Here is a 5786-nt window from a genome sequence, read left to right as displayed (position 1 = left end):
TTTCTAAAATTCCATGATCTGGATTCTAATCCTCAACCAGTCGCTGACCATCTGCGTGACCTTGGGACAATTTACTTAACCTCTCTGGGCTTTGGTATCCTTCTCTGCAAAATAAGGGGGTTGGACTCTAAGGCTAAGGCAGCTTCAGACATCCAATGGGGAGGAGGAGGAGGAGAGGGAGCATTTATTAAGCACCTACTACATACCACATACTGTGCTGAGCACTTTACAAATTCTGTCTCATTTGATCCGGTCTATTCGTAAGAAGTCAAAGGCAAAAAGAATTCAAGGCCAGCAGTGAGGATGTCAACCTGACTGTCTAGATGTGGCACCTTCTCCTTTGGGCTCCAAGGCATTAACCTAAACCCGCTGAGATGTCACAGCTGCCTGCAAAGCTGCCTCTCCCCCTCTCCAAAATCACTTAGAGAAAACTCAGATTAGAGGCAATAGAGGAATAGTCCCAGACGGCAAAATGAGCGACTGCCGTGGAAATCCCCATAGGAACTCTCTTGTGGGGAAAGCTGTTTATCCCTAAGAATAATATTGCACATTGCAGCTGCTTGGTGGGGTGGGGACTTGGGTATCTCTGCAGAAGAAGCAAACCAGTCAACAGTAACTAAAAACAACAGACCTTTTACTGTAGGTGTATCTCAAATGGAAAGGGAGGGGGAAAATCAGGAGGTGGGGGCCAAGGATACTGAGAGATCACTGCCTCCCAAAAGGCAAAGGTACAATTAGGTTTCTAAACGTCATGTGCTTTGCCCCATGTATGTGTAGCAGGGGGCATGGGGTATGCTCAGATTTGCCCATCCTGGCAGGTTCTTCCGAGTATGCTCGTATATTCTCCACCTGCTTCCAAATGACCACATGGCCCACTTCTGGCCTTTTTTAGGAGGCTGCACTGTCTCCTCATTGACAGCTGAGCCAGAACTCGGTCAATATACTAAAGAGGTGACTTGCTTGTCCACCTCCTCTTTTTTGTCCCTGGATGTGAAGCATGAGAAACACTCAGAGCTGGTCCTGAGAGTCAAGTAGGGAGGTGACAGTCGCCCTGTCTCCCACTCAGCTGCCACATGGTTGTGAGCACATGGCTTCCTTGGCCTTTTTTGCATCTGTTTTTTTCCTGATCTTAGGCAAGCAAGTATCCCATGGTGCACATGTGTAAGGGGGGTGGTGATTTTGTGTGTCCTGCTAGATACAAATGTCCTGGGAGCTGTGCCTGATTCCTTATGGCAGAGAGTACTGGAAATACTTTCCCCCAGGGAACTATGTAAGGATTCTATGAAGAAAGAGAATTTATGGGTTCTGAAGCACCAGGCGTTGTGAGTTACTCTTTGTTATATGTGTATTCTACACATACATGTGCCTTGCTACCATTTTACTTCAAGTTTGAGCCTTCTTCCCATGGATGCTGTATATAATTATGAAGAATAGCCATAGCCTTGGGGGCAGGTAGATGATCTTTTGTACCAGCTATTTTTATTATATCATTTTAGTAAATGCTTTCACTAAAAACTACTTAGGTCTACAGGCTGATTATTAATGGAAGCACACTAGTGGGGGCTCAAGAGCTAGACAGTTAGAAATACTGCCCCCATAGAATCCCAAGAGTAGGAGTCAATAAACCTTCTGGGGTGCAAGTTGGGAGAGTAGGCTTACACAGAGGGTCATAGCTCTAGAGTGGGAAGGCACCTTTAAAATCACCTAGTCCAAAAATAGAGACCCAGAGCATAATTAGCTTAGACTGCAGTGGGAGTCAGGGGGCTGAGGTGGAAGGAGAGCTCAGTTTGGAGCCAAAGGACATAAGAATGTGGGTCAACACATTCCCTCATTTTGAATCCCAGCTTTGCCTCTTCCTGTGTATCACTGGTCAAGTAATTTCACCTCTCTGGGCCTCAGTTGTCTTGTCTGTAGAATGGAGGAGTTAGTGGGAGTTGTTCTTTCCAGCTCAACCAATCAATCAATCAATCAATAATGAATTGCCTACTATGTGCTAGGCACAAGCATAGGCTCTGGGCATACAAATGCAAAAAGACAACAGACTGAGCCCCGAGGAACTTTAGTCCAAGCTCCCACAGGATCTGAGGTTCTTCTGGGCTACCACCAAAACATAACCAAAGTCTGCAACGGGAGGTTTTATGACAGGGAAGAGTGCAGGAATTCCCGAGTCCCAGACCTCTGCCATTCCAGGCTGGTCTAGCTTTAGGCAAATGCTATTAGAAAGCCTCCAAGTGGTATTTTAATTAGATGCCTGGAAGCCCAATCTTCACAATTCTGTGTCAGGAAGTAAGAGGAGGTTGGCCCTGGGGACATTTTTTCCTCCCCTGCTTTGTTTTCTCTGGAGCTGTATACTCTTATTGCAGCTCCCAGCTTTCATTCTTTTCCATCTAATGCCCTGGGGAGTCACCAAATGACCAGGGCCAGTGCTCGCTGGCTCGCTGGTGCCCAGGCACCATTAATAAGATCCTCATGGTCTGTGGGTTGAACTTGACAGAGTTGTTAAAGTCAACAAAGCTTAATTTGCCCACCCCTAGTAGGGTCATAGGGTCTTAGAGACTGAGCTAGAAGGGACTTAAGAGGTCATCTAGTGGAGCGGTCTTGTTTTACAGATGAACGAACTTAAGTCCAGAGACTGACTTACCCAAGGTCACACAGTTAGTAAGCAGTCAGAGGTGTAGGATTTGAACCCAGGTCCTCTGACTCCAGAACAAGTATGTTCTTTCTTCTATACTACACTGCCTTAATTCAACAGGTAGTAAGGCATACTTCACCCCACCGTTCCCTTGCATGTACACATAATTGGCACTAAATATTCATTTATTTGTATTTAATCTCTTTTTATCTGTACCATCCCCTCTGCTCCCATTAGAATGTAAGAGCTTTGAAAAGGGGAAAGAACCTGTTTGTACAAAACTATTTATAGCAGCTCTTTTTTGCGGTGGCCAAGAATTAGAAATTGATGGGATGCTCATCAATTGGGGAATGGCTGAACAAGTTGGGTGTAAGAATGTGATGGAATACTATTGTGCTGTAAGGAATGACAAGGTGGAAGTAGTTTCAGAAAAATCTGAAAAGACTCATATGAATTGATGCAAAGTGAAGTGAGAGGAACCGGGAGAATATTGTACATAGTAGCAGCAATGTTACAGTTACAATCGGCTGTGAAATACTTGGCTATTCTGGTGGAGACAATAATCCAGGACAATGCCAAAGGACTCATGATAAAAAATGCTCTGCATTTCTGGAGAGAGAACAGATGAACTCTGAATGCAGATTGAAGCAGTCTTTTGTTTACTTCAATTTTCTTGGTTTTGTGTGTATGTTTTCTTTTGCAACATGACTAATATGGAAATACTTTTTGCATGACTTCACATGTATGATTGATATATTTCTTGACTTCTCAAGGGATGGGGGAGGGGCAGCAGGAGGGATAGAATTGAGAGAATTGTTTTTAAATGAGTGTTAAAATTTCTTTACATGTAACTGGGAAGTGCTTAACAAACTAAATAAAATATATTTTTTTAAAAGAATGCAAGCTCTTTGCAAGTGGGGATTGCATTTGTGTCCCCAAGAGCTAGCACAGTGCCTGAAACATGCTTAATAAATACTTGTGGATTAGTTGATTAGCACAGGGGGAAAGATTCCTTGGTGGTTTCTATAAAGATTATGAACCCACCTACCAACGAAAAACAAATTTGGGCCACTTGAAAACCCTGTCAATCAGCACTGTCCCATCCAGCCTGGCAGAATCTAGGCCTTGTCTCCTGAGGCTCTCCAATCAGGTGCAGTCAAGAAGCAAAACCTTCATGGGCAGATGTCTTGGGAAGCCCTCCTCCAGATGTACTGGGGGCAGAAGGTGAGGAGTCCATCTGCTTCAGAGTGGAATTCAGTTTCCTGCCCAGAGTTCTATTCCTTTTCCAAGGAGACATAAGCCTACCTTTCTTTTCCTTTATACTCTTTTTGTCAACAGCATCTAAGCCAATGGAAAAAGTCTCTTTCTGAGCCTTGGCCCCTGCCTGGCTGGGAGGTCTTCCACCTCTGGGAAGGGCCTCCACCCTTGTGCAAGTCTCCTTCTGGGCTGTCCAAAGTCTGTCTTTGTCCAAATGGGAAGTAGCCACAGGGAAGGTGGCCAGCATCTGTACCCAACTGCACAGTCAACGGCAGGACGTTGGCATCTCATGTATAACTCAGGACTAGCTTTCCCCTGGACAAACGTGGGTATGTGTGAGAGGGAAAATCAAGCAAAAATGACCACAAAGTCTGGGGTTGTAATTTGACAGTCTGGTGAAGCATACAGATACCTTCTCAGAATCATGGTGTTGGGTTGGGGTTGTTTAAATACTTGAAGGAAATGCTGAATTTAAATTCTAGGAAATAAAGATGGATTTTTTTTCCCATCTGAATTCAGGGGGCCCAGGTTAAGAACCCCTGTCTGAGAGTGTTGACTGAGTTAGGGAGTGGTTAAGTGACTGGACAGGTTCACACAGCTGGGCAGAGCCAGAACCTAGGACTTCCGGCTGCTCTTCTGGATCCCATTTGTAACCAAATTGCCCAATATGGCATGGAAGGGCCAGACCCAAAGGTTGGCCAGCACAAAGAGCGCCGTGGCCTGCCCCATGACTGCCTCTGAAGCTCTCCTGTTGGAAAGGAATATTCCATTCTGAGATCGATTTCAGGTTCCAAACAATCCCACAAGAGAAGAAACTGGTTTGACAGGATCCCCAAGGTTATTCCTCTCAGAGGCCTCTCTTCATGGAGCGGGGCTGGGAGATGCCACCAGAAGGGGAGACAGCTGGGGGAATGCCAACATTTTTCATTAACTCTCTGACGAATGGAACCTCAGAGTGTGAAGGGACCTCGAAGATGACTGAGTCCACACCCCATTTTACAGATGAGGAAACTGAGGCACAGAGAGGGTGAATGGTTTGCCCAGGGTCACACACCTAGGAAGTATCAGAGGTAGGATTTGAACTCAGGTCTTCCTGATTCCAAATTGAGCCATTTACACACTACATTACACTACAACACTCTCCTAAAGATAGAATTTGAACCCAGGCCTCAGACTCCGATGTTCTTTCCACTATACCCAACTGCTTTAAATTACATTTCACCAGCACTTATTAAATACTTACTAATGTACAAAGCACCAGGTTTATCCTCTGCTGCTTCTCTCTGTTCCTAGTTATCCTTACCTCTCTACAAAATGTTATGGACAAATCTATGTCTGAAACTGGTGTTGACCTTGGCTTGGAGAGCAGGAAATGTCTGCTCACAAACCTGTGTTTCAGGCTCCATTTCTGCCTTCCTTGCGTCAAGAGATTTGCCCCAGTTACATTTCTGTACGATGTTATCGTGATCAGTGTCTGTGCCCCATTTATCAGCATTCAGTGACTTGCTTGGATAGGTTTGGGGGGAGTTTTTCCATGATTTTTCTCATTTTTATTCTTTTTTCCAGCTCCACACTCATTTGGATCTTTGTTCTCATGAGAGAAATCAGAACGATTTTAGGAGAATCATCGGGGTCGATCAGGAAAATATGGAATCACACAGATTCTCCAATCACAGAAACCTAAGAGGCCCCCTCATCTCACTGCCAACACGATAGGTGACTCCCCTTTACATCATCCCCAATAAATGGTCATCCAGTTTCTATCGACAATGCCAGTGAGGGAGAACTAAGTACTTCTTTTCTTAAAAATTTTATTTCAATGAAATATTTCCCATTTACATGTAAAAAATTCTAACATTCATTTAAAAAATTTTTGACTTACAAATTCTCTCCTCTC

The sequence above is a fragment of the Phascolarctos cinereus genome, unplaced genomic scaffold (assembly GCF_003287225.1).
Source record: "Phascolarctos cinereus isolate Bilbo 61053 unplaced genomic scaffold, phaCin_HiC Scaffold_5;HRSCAF=322, whole genome shotgun sequence".
Classification (NCBI taxonomy): Eukaryota; Metazoa; Chordata; class Mammalia; order Diprotodontia; family Phascolarctidae; genus Phascolarctos; species Phascolarctos cinereus.
This window is presented reverse-complemented; position numbering follows the sequence as displayed.